Raw genomic sequence first — 16965 nt, 5'->3', positions numbered from 1 at the left:
ATCTTCCTGCCGTATCGCAGCAGATCACACTGCAAAAGGTTGTTATTCAGGGTTCAGAAGGTGGTCACATTAATCTGACTGGACAGTGCAGAGACCCATAAGACCTTTATCGACCTTGAGAAAACTTTTTACCATGTGAGACTATGGAAGATTATGTGTGAGGAACTGTACTTGCAAAGAAACAAAAAATACCTACGTAATTTATAGTTTTGAGGGGTGATAATTAAAACTTCATAGCTACCTATTGCTTGTAGTGTAAGACGTGAGTGACTATCAAACGGTAAATATTTCGCCATCCAAAATATTACGCAAAAACAGTTTACACGAATTTGAATAACGTTTGATGATTAGGTATCTAAAATGCACTTCTAGAGACTGAAGAAAAGGCAGTCACAAATATCGTGGGAATCGTATGAAACGTACAAAAAGAACTATATTTAAAGCGAAGATTATGTTTCTAATGACCTTTTGGTCGAAAGGATGCAAAACACTAATCTACACTTATCTTTTTGAAAGAACACAGTAATATGGGTAAGCGAAAGGAATACGATAGAAGTATTATGTTTAGCTATTTCCAATGTCATCTTGGTATGAAAATTCGGACACTATTTTGTTCTGTTGTAACTCATTCCAGTGACTTTTTGGAAGTAAGTCTTTAATGGACTTCAAGATAAAGATAAGCACAAAAATTTGAACCTCCCAGAGGACTAGTTCTAAGTTCCAGAAAGTTTTGTAACAAATTGAATCGAATACAGTAATTTGGGCTCTTGTTTTACGTCGAGTTTACCCTGAAAGAGATACTGTGCTTGTTTTGGACGTAAACAGATTGAAATGCACTAACTTCCATCCCCTCTTATCGACTTATGCAGATATTTTCAGGCTATATAAATCACATACTCGGGTACCTTCCACAGGTTTTCAAATATCGGTCGCACATGCACCGTTCATTAGTCAAGTCACTAAGGGTTCCTCTGTTATACAACCGCGATGCAACCAGTCAACGAAACGCAAGATCTGAGTAGGTTTACGAGTCGATTAGTTATTGACGGACTCGTAAAGGTTCCGGAGGATGAGATACACATACACTATGTGATAAAATGTATCCGAACATCCCTATGTAATTGGCAGACCTGCCAGTATAAAGGCAGAAGGCAAGGAGTATAAGCAGAATCGATCGGTCAGGAGACCTCGGTACCTTCGAACGTGGTCTAATTACGGGATGTCACCTGAGTAACAAGGCCGTCAGGTGATATCTAACCCTTCTAAAGCTACGCAAGTCGAATGTTCGTGATGTGATTGTGAAGTGAAGCCGCGAAGGAACCATCACAGCCAAATCAAGAACAGACTGGCAATATCATGTACCGACAAACGGTGATTGTCAAACACAGAGAACTCACTCGTGAATTCCAAAGTGCTTCCAGCAGCAAAGCTTGGACAATTAAGCGTGCGTGGAAAATTAAAAAGAGTAGAATTGAATGGTCGTGCAGCTCTTCAAAAGTCACAGTATCTGTAGTCATTGCTAAGCGTTGCGTAAAAAGCGACACCATTAGACAGTGAACGACTCTAAACGGCTGGTTTGACATGATGTATCACGCTATCTCCTGTAGCAATCGGATAGAGAGGTTTCGGTTGACTAAAGCCTGGAGAAGGTTACTTCTCTTCATGTATAGTGCCAAGAGTGTAGTCCTGAAGAGATGGTGCTAAGGGATTGGCCTATTTTGGTGGTTATGGTGTGAAATCCTTATTATGCTTCAGAAAAACATAAACGGGGAGGGATGTGAACGCATTTTACGGCAGTCTACTGTGCGTACAACTGAGGAACAAGTTGAGGGCGATGAGTATTCCTGTCAACATGCCAGGGCAATCAGTAATAAAGCAGCATCTGTGAGGCAGTGTTTTGTGGAAATTAACATACCTGAAATGGACTGGCGTACCGAGAGTCCCAACACGAATCCAGTGGAACAGCTGCAGGATGAGCTAGAACGTCCAGATCCCGGCGACCAAAATCACTGCCTTCTCTGGTTTCTGTTCATGATGAAGAATGGGCTGCCATTCCTCCACAGACATTCAGGCACTTCACTGAAAGTGTTCGCAGCAGAATATTTGCTGTTGTAAAGATGACGGGTGGAGACACCCCATATTGCTGTCCTCTAAGAGGTGTCCTGCTACTTTTCATCACGTAGTGCAGTTTGAGCTTATCGAACTATAGAGTATCTCCATATCTAGGGCATCGAATGTTACTACGAGACTCAACTAGTGATTTTAATTGGGCGCCCTCAGAATTCCAGAATATGAACAATCATTACATGTTCAGTGATAATCTACATCTACATCCATACTCCGCAAGCAACCTGACGGCGTGTGGCGGAGGGTACCCTGAGTACCTCTATCGGTTCTCCCTTCTATTCCAGTCTCGTATTGTTCGTGGAAAGAAGGATTGTCGGTATGCTTTTGTGTGGGCTCTAATCTCTCTGATTTTTTCCTCATGGTCTGTTCGCGAGATATACGTAGGAGGGAGCAATACAGTGCTTGACTCCTCGGTGAACGTATGTTCTCGAAACTTGAACAAAAGGCCGTAGAGAGCTACTGCAGAGTCTTCCACTGGAGTTTATCTTTCATCTCCGTAACGCTTTCGCGATTACTAAATAATCCTGTAACGAAGCTCGCTGCTCTCCGTTGGGTTATCTCTATCTCTTCTATCAACCCTGTCTGGTACGGATCCCACACTGCTGAGGAGTATTCAAGCAATGGGCGAACAATCATACTGTAACCTACTTCCTTTGTTTCCGGATTGCATTTCCTTAGGATTCTTCCAATGAATCTCAGTCTGGCATCTGCTTTACCGAAGATCAACTTTATATGATCATTCCATTTTAAATCACTCCTAATGATAAGAAATGAATGACGACTTAAAAAGTATGTAAAATGGTTAGAGTTGTTATTAACGAAGGAACCCATAAAAGCAGAGGACAGCCACGCAAGGAGAGGATTCTGACCGTGCTCTCGACGGAAGCCGACTGCGAAGAACCATCGCCTATGTTATAAATGTTTTTTTCTTAATACAAGAAATAACTGAACTTCTGTGTATCTTTGGTGACTAATGAAACGCATCACTATTCGAACTGTGACGCAAATAAAGTAATGTAAGTAGCACCGTATGAACAAGGTGAAATGTGAAAATGTATGAGGGTTTCTCTATACTATCCCTGAGAATCCCTGAATACGTCTGCACTGCTTATTACATCTCGAGCATTTTGCCAGACCCTTGACAGAAGTTCGTTCTCCGAGACCTCCTGCTGCCGAGCTCAGTCGCTGCCTCGGAGTCCTGTGCGGGAACATTAATTTCCTGTGTGACTGTCTGTCCCGAGGCACAGCCTTACTCAGAAGGGATGGCTCTCCATTGTCCGCCGAAGTGCGTATCTGGCACCCTTTGTCTGTGGACAGCAGCTGCGAGTCCCCGGGCCCCCTCACTATCCAGATTCTCAACCATCTGTGGTTCTTCTCTCAGAATCTGCTGCTCCATCCTTACGAATACGTCTGAGTTAGGATTCTCCTGTACAGTGATCACGCTTTCTAGCGTCTTTTCTAACAGTTCTCGACTCTGATGGGAATGGCGAACCATAGCTCTAAAATTAAGAATCGCACTTTCATAGACTAACGTATCTCTTATGCGAAAATATCAAGAAAAAATAAGTTAATCTGAGTATTAAGTCTACCCTCAGGGCGACTAAACACGTAAGAAGGTACCTAGAGATAAGGTGCACTTCGGATAGAGAAACGCATAATTCCAATATAGATTCTGATCTGTGTTTTTTGTGGCTCCTCTAAGAGGACACCTAAGGAACTCTACGTCTTATTATTGCTCAGTTCTTCTCCACTGCGAGCATTGCCTCCGACTCCACTTCCCTCGATCTGGATGGGACGCTTACTCTAACCCTTAACTGCTCTAGTGGGGTCCTGGAGAGCACCAGTCGATATGAATACAATACATAGTATGCGAACGGAATAACAGATAGCGCCCGTGTTCTTGGTAGTTTTCAGTGAAGTGACGCCGTTTAACGCAGAGTGTTTAATGCGGTGTTTCCGGTAATATTTTGTGAAATAAAGAGAAGTAGGTCTCAGAATACCCCTCCAGAATATTGACATAAGTTGTTTTTCATTATCTCAATTAGTCTTTTACGCAAATGAAGTCTTAGATTACTTTAAAAAGAGCAAAATTTCAATGATAACGACAATTTGTAAGGTATGTGAGTATGTATACACTCGTGGCATCATCGAAGTCATTAACAGATGATGAGTTGGAAAAAGTAGTGAATGATCCTACGTTTTGCAATCTGATGAGGACAGCACAGCAGATGAGGATGCATTTACACTAAGTGATGATTCCATCTCTAAAGCTACATCAGAAAGTAGTTGTGAAGGATCAGATGAAGAGGTGTGTATGAGGCTTTCCGCTGACAAATATTTTTTTGGAAAATGTAGTGCTACAAGTGGTCAAAAGAAGCTCCTCCTACAACTCGTACACGTGCTCTAACAGTATAGTTAGGCTCCTTCCAGGCGTTAGACGTGAAGCAAAAACCCTTGAGTCAGCTGAGATATTAACTGCTTGGAAATTGTTCATTACTGAACATTTATTACAACTAATACTCACCAATGCAAACGTCAAGATACACGACATGTCAGACAAGTGCAGAGCTCCTCAACCAGCACTCATAAGGCCGCTAGATATAATAGAACTGAGTGCATTTCTGAGTCTACTTCATTCATCTCGAGTAATGAAATCTAATCACCTAAATGTTGCTGGAGTTTTTGATGATGATGAAACTGGTCGTGATGTGTTTCGAGCCACTATGAGCGTTCACAGATTTTTATTCATTTTGTCTTCGTTACTTTTCGATTGCGCCACTACAAGAGATGCTAGGAAAACTCATGACAAACTTGCAGCTATTAGGGATGTCTGGGAACTCTTTATAGACAAATTTCAAAATTTTAATATTCCAGGAACGAACGTGACAACCATGGAAACGTTAGTACCCTTTCTTGATAGGGGCAAATGTCGCATGTTTATGCCTAAGAAGGCAGCCAAATACGGCCTCAAAGTATGTGCCTTTGTGATTCACGAACATTGTATTTATGCAATGCATTTGTCTACACGGCAAAGGGACAAATAAAAGTATGTTATCAACTCCTACACAGGAGTTTTTGAAATTAATAACACCAATTGAGGGAAGCAAAATAAATGTGACAGTAGACAATTGGTTCATGTCACATTAACTCTGTGATCAACTGGAAGCCAAAAAGTTGACGGTCTTAGGCACTCTGAAGCTAAATAAGCTGCAGATCCCTGAAGAATTCAAAGCGCTCTGTAGAATCTGCATTATTTGGGTATAACGAAGGAAAGACAATTTGCTCTTATGTTCCTCGGAAAGGTCGAGCTGTTGTGTTGCTTTCATCTATGCACCACGATCAGAAAATTAGTACTCAAAAGAGAAAACCTGAAACGATCATAGAACGCAACAAAGGGAGTGGATGCATTGGACGAAATGTGCACCAACTATTCGGTATCACGGCGAACACGTAGATGCCCAATGTCTGTTTTTATGCCATTTTGATCATAGTAGGTGTCAATGCTGCTGTTTTACTTCGGTGTACCAAACAACTTGATCAAACTGATGATTTAAAAGGAAGAGAATTTGCTACAGAAACTTGGAATGGATTTATTAAAACCCAATATACCACGTTGAAATGTCCTGCCCCTTTCTCGTGAACTGAGAGACATTGTCGCTAAACTTGGTGGTACTCCTCTTGCTTCAACATCAACCCATAAGGAAAACAAGATGCTACATTTGTGTAAGAAATGCGGACAAGAATACCAAAATAGTGTGTGAAAATTGTCAAAACATGTTTGTCCCAATCACAGATTTTCAGTGTGCCAAAATGGTTTGTAATCATATCTGAAATACGTAAAAATGTTTATAATATTCAGTGATAAAAGTGTAATTCAAAATAAAATTTCTTTAAATTACAATTTCGTTTAACTTAGTTGCGTACTCCGAAACTCCACTAGAGTATTAGCGTATGAGCAATTCACTAGGGCAGTTAAGGGCAAACCTTCGTTTTTGAAACATTTTGGAAATATGTAGAAATTTTAGTGTATTATCATGGTGTATTACTCTAGAGACGGCAGACTGTAGGTACAAACGCGAGGGATAAGTAGAAGACAATGAAATAAATAACCACGGGATCCATTTCAAACTTCCGTATTTTGTAGTTTTAAATAACGGATTAAGTGTAGTTGCTGGGACAAGGGTAGTTGTGGGTATGAAGAAAGGCATCCTTAAAACTGAACCAAGCGACTGAAATAATAATCATGAGTTTCTGATACATCCTTGTATATGCATTCTCATGTGTCCAAAAATGTGTTGTGTACTCAGAAAATTTGTCAAGGCTTGTACGACGGGCAGATATCAGGTACATCAACTAAAACTTTAACTCGGTAAACATTTTCAATTGCAGTAAGCACGTTAGACCATATTAGCGATAAGGAAACCACAATTCAAGGTGACAATGACAAATATGTTTGTCGTTTCGGAAAGTACAGTCGTTTACAAAGTCAACCTGTACTACGGGCAGAGATAATGAACTGCTGCAGCGGTCACTATTATTACTTATGACAATTTTGTATACAAATTATCTGCTTGATTAATAATTTAAAAGAAATAAAACTGTATTTGTGATAAGGAAATATGAAAAGAGATTCTCTTATTCGTCATTAGTAAGTTAGCTTTGTCAAGAATAGGTATGTAGCAGGACATCCATGATGCCCTTTTCCGTATGATACTTAAAAGTCCCCTTTATTTTAAAATATTCCACATATAGTACTTTTAGTTCAAAATCGGTACATGGTGTTAGAAGCTGGATACAAAACTTTCTAACGATACACCCGTTCAGTCCTACACGATTTGTAGGTGTTGAGAAAAAGGGATGTTGACTGGACAAATAAATATAGGTTCAAATGGCTCTGAGCACTATGGGACTTAACATGAGAGGTCATCAGTCCCCTAGAACTTAGAACTACTTAAACCTAACTAACCTAATGGCATCACACACATACATGCCCGAGGCAGGATTCCAACCTGCAACCGTAGCTGTCACGCGGTTCCAGACTGAAGCGGCTAGAACCGCTCAGCCACCGCGGCCGGCAACAAATATAAGATCCTAACAAACAAAGGTCGGGAAACCAATAGTTTCCCCGATACGACGTATTATGAATGACTACATGGACACCTTCTAACGAAGACCTCGAGGATCCAAACTGCAAATGTATACCCGAAAACAAATACATGGCAATAATTTTCCACATGGCCTTCGTTCATGTGAATGGTTGCTTCAGCACTTCTCATAGACGCCCGTACATGTTACAAAATTCCAGTCGTATGCCGAGTGCATTGACAATAATCCACAATGCGTTCCTGGAATTTATTGACACTATCAACAGCTCTGGAATACACCACTGTTGTAAATAATTATTTAATTTACATATTTACAAGATAATGTAAAATTTGTATTATTGCTTAGAACATGATTAATAAACGTGTGTATGTGTGTGTGTGTTATTAGTTATGTTCATTATTCATCAAAATAAATGTTACCCACTGTGTAGGAGATTGCTGTGCCTCAGTGGCTGGATGAGTAATCATGGCCTATGGTCACAAATGAAAACACTCCTAATTTGAAAATAGTTAATAGATTAGGAAACTGTCTGTTTTCCTGACTTTCCTATCAACTCTCTGCATTTAGTGATGACTGATTATCGCCCACTTCGATATTCTTAACAAACATTATTACGGTCACTTTAAACGTTCTAGCCCTTTATTTTACCATGTCCTCGCTTGTAACATTTTTCTAAAAAAGCTTCACTACTCTAACGATGAATTTGAGCTGCTATCAGATCTTTTACACACAAAAAAGGATTCTCTGAGCTTACTGCACGCTCGCAGAGGTTTTGAATCATCTAATGCACTTTAAACAACAAAAAACGAAAGTAAACGTGTGTCATTGCTCCGTTATGATGTCTGAGAGTTTCCAATAGACATAAGTACTCAGCTCCCATTCACGCCATGTATATACAGGGTATTACGGTTATAAGTGCAAATATTGTGATCATTAGTACCTTACCATGTTCCCAGTTCTGTACAATGATGTTTTTTTTTCTAAGCATCTAACAGTCTTCCAGCAGACATGTCACGTAATTTAGTATCTCATGTTTTCTTCAGGGTCGTAACTGCATCACTAAGCGGACAATGCCTGTCAGTATAGTGTGCACCCTTCAATATGTGGTTGCTGCCCAGACGAATATAAGCAGTAATGGCTTGGTCTTGCCACACATCCTTGGAGATGCTACCAAACTTAAGAACATGCTACTGGTAATTGCTATAGTTATTAGCCTGCAAATGAAGTAAATACTGATGTAATGTTTTTGGGTGTACTGTCTTCAGCCACCAATAAAAATAAGTGCTCTTACAACCCTTAACATATTATGCTGCTACTGGTGGATCGATTTTGTTGTTATTTTTGTTAATACAGTGTAGTTCCGTCTCCAGGCATTATCAAATTTTGTGTTCTTTAAAAGCGCATAAGTGTGCGCCTAAAAAGAAGGTCCTGCAAATCGATAACCAGGTCTACACAAAAGGCACGACTGTAATTGACCCTAAATGTTTACAGTGGCTCCAGATATAGTAAAATAATAATAATAATAGTAATAATAATAATTGTCACAGTAGTAGTTTTGTAGCGCTATAGGATCCCGTTTGAAAGCAGCTGTCACCACTGCAACATATCATCGCTGTACACCCGATCTTCACGCTGACTGTCCCCGGTACAGCGTCGCCACTCATTTGTTCCGCTGTTGTCCAGCTGACAGACAACTGCTTCGTGCGACATTGACAGATGAACTCCATTAACAGCCGGAAGCGACACGTTTGCTCTGTGCTATGATGGACTGCCAAAGGCGAAAGATTGCCCACAATTTAAAATAGGTGTTCCTCCATAATTATTAGTGCCTGCGCTTTTTGGAACTTGTCAGTGCAGATAACTCAAAACCATTCTATTGCTGTGAAACAAAATTTTTTATGAAGTAAACTACCTTTACATCGCAATATTATTATATTTGAATAAAACTGTCTGAGTTTTCTTTTCATCGTTGCGACAGCTTCATCCGTCAACATTCTCTAGCGTCTGGCTCTACGTAATTTGCGCTGTGAGGTATTTGATACTCTACAGTCAGTCAAATAGCCTTATGGTGACTTCACACGTATGTGTAGTGGCGACACTCACTGCTGTGAAAAATTTGCCATTGTCAGTTGCAAAATGCCTAACGTGGCATGAAATCCACCGAAAGACCAGTGTTAGCTTTTAATTACTTTTATTCTTAAATTACGAAGTACGTATTGTATTTTACACTTAAGTGCAAAACTAATGAGATAGTGATATGCATATACACATATCAAAAAAAGTTTTTCATGAACCCGGTTCCCATAACTCCAGAAGATGAACGTTGATTGTGGATATTGTATCGCAGACACAGTCACTTTGACTGTTCAGAGATGTCACTAAACCCGCCCAAAGATGTAAACAAACATGCATTAGCAGCCCCCATTAGACGGAAGGGTCTGACAGCCAATAAGTTCCAGTCATTCGACCAGGAGGGAGGTACACGGCTCGTGTTGTCTGTAGTTCAACCATGCCTAGACGGTCAATTCCGCGGTTCGATCGCGTCCGCATTGTTACTTTGTGCCAGGAAGAGCTCTCAAAAAGAGAAGAGTCCAGGTCTCTCGGAGTGAAACAAAGAGATGTTATTCGGACATGGAGGAGATACAGGAAGACAGGAACTGTCGAAGACATGCCTCTCTCAGGCCGCCAAAGGGTTACTACTGCAGTGGATGCAGTGGATTATGGCTCGGAGGAATCCTGACAGCAACGCCACCATGTTGAATAATGCTTTTCGTGCAGCCACAGGACGTCGTGTTACGACTCAAATAGTGCGCAAGAGACTACATGATGCGCAGCTTCACTCCCGATGTCCATGGCGAGATTCATCTTTGCAACCACGACACCATGCAGCGCGGTACAGATGGGCCCAATAACATGCTGAATGGACCGCTCAGGATTGGCATGACGTTCTCTTGTCCGATGAGTGTTGCATGTGCCTTCAACCAGACAATCGTCGAAGACGTGTTTGGAGGCAACCCGGTCAGGCTGAACGCCTTAGACACACTGTCCAGCGAGTGCAGCAAGGTGGAGATTCCATGCTGTTGGGGGTGGCATTATGTCGAGCCGACGTACACCGCTGGCTGTCAAGGAAGGTGCCATAACGGCTGTACGATACGAGAATGCCATCCTCCGACCGATAGCGCAACCATATCGGCAGCATATTGGCGATGCATTCGTCTTCATGGACGATAATTCGCGCCCTCAGCTTGCTCATCTTGTCAATGACTTCCTTCAGGGTAACGACATTACTCGACTAGAGTTGCAGCATGTTCTCCAGACAAGAACCGTTCGAACATGCCTAAGATAGATTGAAAAGGGCTGTTTATGGACGACGTGATTCACAAACCGCCGAATCGCCGTTGAAGAGTAGGACAATCTGGACCAATAGTGCCTTGACGAACTTGTGGATAGTATGCTACGGCGAATACAGGCATGCATCAATTCAAGTGGCCGTGCTACTGGGTATTAGAGGTACCGGTGTGTACAGCAATCTGGACCACCACCTCTGAAGGTCTCGGTGTATGCTGGTACAACATGCAATGTGTGGTTTCCATGAACAATAAAAAGGACGGAAACAGAAGGCTCAAGCAAAGAGCTAGTGGAACGCGTACGCAATTTCAATTACATCTGGCAGGTGTTTGCTCTATATCATCATACTTCACCACGTAGATTATGACAGTCGTTCCAGGCACGTGCACCTGCGGAGCAGACCATCAGTGACCGTCTAGCGCCACCGTCGACATTAGAGTCCCGATCTTGTTGCCACCAAACTTTGCCGTTCCTCTCACATGTACTCTTACGCTTTTCCGTCAATCAGGGCTCTAAAATTTCGCGCGAATCTCATACCTTACATGGGCGTGCCGTATTTGTGTCCCGTTAGCCGCAACGGCGGGAAACAGTCTCTCTCTCCCCCAACAGCCCCTGTGGCCACAAGTGCCAATCAACCCGAAAAAGCAGACGCCGTGTGAAGGACCCGCCAGCTGCCGACCACCTCGCTTGTTCGACGTCACAAACAACTCTTTCCGGTGTCCATCCAAACCACCTTCACAATGATAATATGCCCGGTTCTAAAATCTTACGTGCCAGTATTAACCTTGATATGTTGATACTAGTAGCGTTCTGTCAGATGGCTATCTCTGTCCGCGTGGTATTTTCTGAATAAATATCTTGTAAGGTGATAAAATCTGCCACCTTACATAGCTAACGAACGAGTGCAGCGCGAGTTCGCGTAAAGTTGTCAGTGCCAAGAGACAAGCAATACTGCGTGGCACAACCGCAGAAATCATTGTGGGACGTATGAAGAATGTATCCGTAAGAACAGTGCGGCGAAATTCGTCGTTGAAGGGCTATGGCAGCAGACGACCGACGCGAGAGCGTTTCGTAACTGCGTGTCATCGCCTGAATGCCTCTCCTGCGCTCGTGACGGTATCGATTGGATCCTAGGCGACTAGATGACAGTAGCCTGGTCAGATGAGTCCACATTTCAGTTGATAGTGTTTTCTCTGTATTGGAGTGGACTGTGTTTAGATGGAGTAGACTGTGTCTACTGGTCCAACTGAAGCGATCACTGAGTGAAAATTGTTAGCTTCGGCTGCTTGGAGACCATTTGCAGTCATTCTTGGACTTCATGTTACCAAACAACGATGGAATTTCTATGAATGACAGTGCGCCATGTCACCAGTCCTCAACTGTCCGCCCCCGGTAGCTGAATTGTCAGCGTGACGGATTAACAATCCTCTGGGATCGGGTTCGATTCCCGGCAGAGTCGGGGAAGTTTCTCCGCCCAGGAACTGGGAGTTGTGCTGTCCTCATCATCATCGTATCATCCACATCGGCCGAAGTGGCGTCACATCGAAAGACCGGCACCCGGCGAACAGCTGCCCGACAGGGGACCCTAACCATACGATTAAATAAAATAGTCCTCAATTGTTCGCGTCAGGTTTTAGGAATTTTCTGGATAATACTTTGGCCATACGGATCACCCTACATGGATTCCATCGAACATTCATGGGACATATCGAGATGTCTGTTTGTAGACAAAATCCAGCACGGGAAACACTTATGTGTTTATGGTTGGCTATAGAGAAAGCATGGCTAAGTATTTCTGCAGGAGACTTCCAACGAATTGTTAAGTCCGTGCCACGTCGAGCTACTACAGTACACCCGGGAACAGGAGGTGCGACATGATGTTACGAGGTATCCCATGACATTCTTCACCTCTCTGTAAAAAGAGCCGAATTTCTGTGAGTCAGTGACACAGGTCATAGTATTTTCACGAAGAAATACTTTACAAAATTTCACATAACTGCAATCTGTTACACCAAAAGCAAGACAATATTCAGTGTTTCACGCATGAAACTCATGTATCTCTGTTGCAGACTCTTATTATTATGATAGCCACTGTATTTCACACCTAACAATTCTGCATGGAGGCTAACTCTTTCCAAAGTCTCTAGTGAGGTTTTACTTGACTTTCAAATACACGAATATGTTTGTAAATACAGTTAAGTTTTCTTTGAAAAAAGACTGTGTTAATGATTCAGCCGTTTATGCTTTAAGAGTAGAAACAATTGCGGAATTGAGTGGCATGCATTCGGAGTTACGAATATGAACCACTTCCACCTGTCGCGAAAATTGGTTTTTCCTGAGTTGGGAAACTGTTTGTATTTGTCGTTTCATAATCATACCTCTGTGGTTTTCTGTTCTGGTACAGTTGTGTTGGCTTATTTGGTATGTACATTTCATTATGTATGTTACAATTTCTTTCCGTAAAACGTCGTATATTCTGCTGTTTATTAGCCCTTCTTTTGTTCCTGAATGACGGTCTTCACTAAATATCTGAAGATTAAAAGAGAATCGTAAGACAACTTTCCTGTAATGTTCTGTTCGATGTCCTGCCTACGGTTACGCAGGAAGCTTAAGAAAACACATCTGTTGTCATGTTGTTATTATTCCTATTTGCTGCACTGACCACGCTCCATTTTGTAAACAATACATTGTATATCATTATAAACGATCCGGTGCGCTCTCATCCAATGTCCTTTTCACATGCAGAGCTTACTGTAACGGAGTCTGGGAGAATGGAGTGGTGCCGGCAGATGTGGCCGAGCGGTTATAGGCACTTCAGTCTGGAACCACGCGACCGCTACGGCCGTAGGTTCGAATCCTGCCTCGGATATGGATGTGTGTGATGTCCTTAGGTTAGTTACATTTAAGTAGTTCTAAGTTCTAGGGAAATAGCAATCCACCACTGCTTTGCAACGGAACCGTGATGAATGATGTCATCGAAGCTACAACATTAAAAGGAAACTTCAAAGGAGAAGTTGTAGTGTTACGTCACATCCCAACGATTCCAATAGATATTCCATTCAAGTTCCGGTGTGACTTGCATTTTCAATGACCTTCACGAGGGCGCAGGCACAGTCAGTACAAGCATGTGGACTAAATTTGGAAATTCCATCCTCCTCTCACGGACAACTGCATGTTGGCTTGATCAAGCGCCTTCAGACCGTCTGACTTATTCGTGTACACTGCAGGAGGAAAAACCAAAAGTACAGTGTGTCCAAAAGCACATCATTAATTTGATTATAAAACCAAACCCTTTTTTCTTTCTGTGGCAGCTAGTATTTTACAAAAGTTTGGAAATTAAGAGTTTATATTTGCAATTCGTGCGATATGTAATTAGGAACATGAACACTTGGATTTTTCTTAAAAATGAGGATTAGATATGTGTTAATTAGCATATTTTAGATGATTATATATTTAAAAGATATAGATATTTGAAATGAATGGCAGATGTAAAACGAGTAAAAAGACCAAAGCGATTCTCAGAGCAGCGATTCGTTGATCACCATTCTCCAATGCTACTGAGAGAGCCACGCGGCCCTTCGTGTAAATGGCAGTAGATTTACTAAATTAAAGTTGCTCGAAAATCTTCGTATTCGCTTTTATCGAGAATGTTTGGGAGTTGAATTGAACACTTTTGGCTGAGTGATATTAGAATTCTGAATATGAAGAACCACAGATACAAAAAATTACAAAATCCCGGTTGATGCTTGGGGTCTTCCTGTCCGGATGGCGTAACAGCATTCCTACTCAGGAGCCCTTAGCGAAACAGGTCGTTGGCCTGCGTAGCGAGACACTTTCGGTGACGAGCGTGTGACGAACCCAAGACCTATAGTTGGAATCCCGCGTCCTGTGGCGTCGGACACTAGGGGCGCGGGGCTGGCAGGGCCTCTGTTAGTACCTCGGGTCATGAGACGGTGGCAGGGTTCCTGGTTGGCGACGTTGGGGAGACAGTGTCAGACTGAAGGTGACCTGATCTCTAGACCACCGGACAGGGGTCGCTGGTTCACAGCCCGGCTGTGCGGATAACAGCCCTCTCAGGATGTGTCGACGACCCCACGGTAGAGGTCCACAAATGACGGGCGTCGATACATAGCCCAGCCGTACAGAAGACCTGGTCGACTGACTAGGGTTATCTACATATGGTGGCTTGTCAATGCTTAAGACAAGTACTGGTACGTTCTTCTGAGCCGGTGAATTTCCTTAAAGACGGTCATTGCTGAAGAACTGGTTCGCTACGGAGACATCTGTTGGTGTGGCGGAATGCTGGCTGCAACCTGCACCTAAATATGGGATCATTATATTACTGCCTTCTTGAAGCGCTGGTGTTGGAGCGCCAAAAAATAATTATGTATGTATGGGCCAGACTCTCCTTCCGAACAGGCCTCAGAAGGCCCAACCGTACCGACCGAACACCGTGTCATCCTCAGCCGATAGGCGTCACTAGAAGCGGATATGGAGAGGCATCTGGTCAGCACACCCTTCTCCCGGCCGTTTTCGTTTTTCGTGACAGGAGCTGCTACCTCGCAACCAAGTAGCTCTTCAATTGGCTTCACAAGGACTGAGTGCATCTAGCTTCTAGACAGCTCTCGGCAGACCCAGACGGTAACTCAACCAAGCGCTGACCCAGTCCGACAATGCTTAACTTCGATGATCTGACATGAAACCGGTGTTACTAAAGCAGCAGTTTTATTTGCCATGTGCTAGAATGTGTTGACTTAATGATAAATGTAGGAACTGTACGTAGGTTTGCAGTGAGGATGCTTGTGATTGCGCCAAAGGAACTGCAGTAAAATCAGCCATCTCACTGGAAAATAGACAAGTCTGCATATTCCCTTGAAGCCTCCCAATATTTGAATCAAGGAAGACTATAGTTTAAAGATGCAGTTATAGATGAGGCACTGTCTCGTACTGTGGGAGGATGGGGAAGGATATCTGAAATGCCCTTTCCGTAGGAACCATACGTGCATTCGCGACAATTCATGTAAGTAGAGTATGGAGATCCGGACAGACTACAAGTTCGAAATGGTGAATGTATGAGAAGGAAACTGATTGTGTCTACGTAGTCAAAATCATCCCAAGGGGTTTGACTTCAATGACTTATGGAAACCATATGAAGGCAACGTCTGGATATCTGGACGGGAATATGAACCACCGACACACAAAATGCAAGTCCCATTTCTCACTACGGCGCTACCTCTCTCGGTCTCACTTCTTTCGTTTGTAGATACTCCTTGCCCATCTAAGAAATGTTGTTAAATACTCTGATCTCAAAAACTTCCTTGAGAACAGGCTCTCAGTAAGTCGTACCATGGGATAAGACTTTTGTCTACTCAAAAAAAGTTATTTTTATTCTTACAGCAGTGATCGGCAAAAGCTTACTGGCAGAATTCTCAAATCTGAAGCGAAATTAGTATATAGTGGCACAGATGCAAGCCCGAAAGCATGGGGGAGCTTCAGCCGTTATGATGGAAAGTTTTCGAGCCCCGAGCCAAGAGGCATTCCTGGGACAACGCTACGTTTCGACGAGGGTTATACTTATCAAATTCAGGCCGCAAGATGATGATTATGACACTCGACGAAACGTCGTGCTGCCTCAACACTGACACCTGTGTAGGTGGAGGATATTCAGTTGTTCTGTGTAGACCAGCGTGAAGAACAGCATCAAATAAATCTTCGAGCTTATGAAAACAACGAAAGAGTAAAATATGAAACCTGTAATTTGCAGCCAATCAAGAACTATGTCAAAAGATGGTTGTTTCAATTATGTGGCAAATTTTAATGCACAAATGACAAAGCAGCTTACAAACATCTCAGAAAGGCACTGAAGTTCTGTAATTATGATTATTATTATTTCGATTTAGTCTGGTTATGTGCTCCATTTTACTATGTATAACTTTTATTTAGCACTACTAAGCGTTTAAATGTCAACAATTCATGCATTCCTTTTTCTTTACAGGTAAGCGACTTCTTTGATACAACTCGCTGCAAGTAAGGTAGATTCTGGTAAGAATGTCCAATTTCATACGACTTTCTAACAATTAAAATTTCTTGCAATCATCATAAAAAAGATGCAATCGTAATTTATTTTGGTAGGTTTCATCTCATTCACTGAAATGAATATAAGAGAGATTATGTGGTGTTCGCATCATATTATCCTTACATAATTTGATGTCAAAATGTTACTTGCAATGGCATCACAAGTAAGAGTTAATTACGAAACATTATGACTCTGCAGCAACGTGGATTTCGTAATCTACGAATAGGCTGTGATTTTATACATGTGGTTTACCGGTATAGATACAGACATTGTGATAGTCTCTTAATGTACCCACTTCAGCGTGTTAG

Source organism: Schistocerca gregaria, chromosome 3 (assembly GCF_023897955.1).
Source record: "Schistocerca gregaria isolate iqSchGreg1 chromosome 3, iqSchGreg1.2, whole genome shotgun sequence".
In the NCBI taxonomy this organism is placed as follows: domain Eukaryota; kingdom Metazoa; phylum Arthropoda; class Insecta; order Orthoptera; family Acrididae; genus Schistocerca; species Schistocerca gregaria.
Note: the sequence above shows the minus strand (reverse complement) of the source record.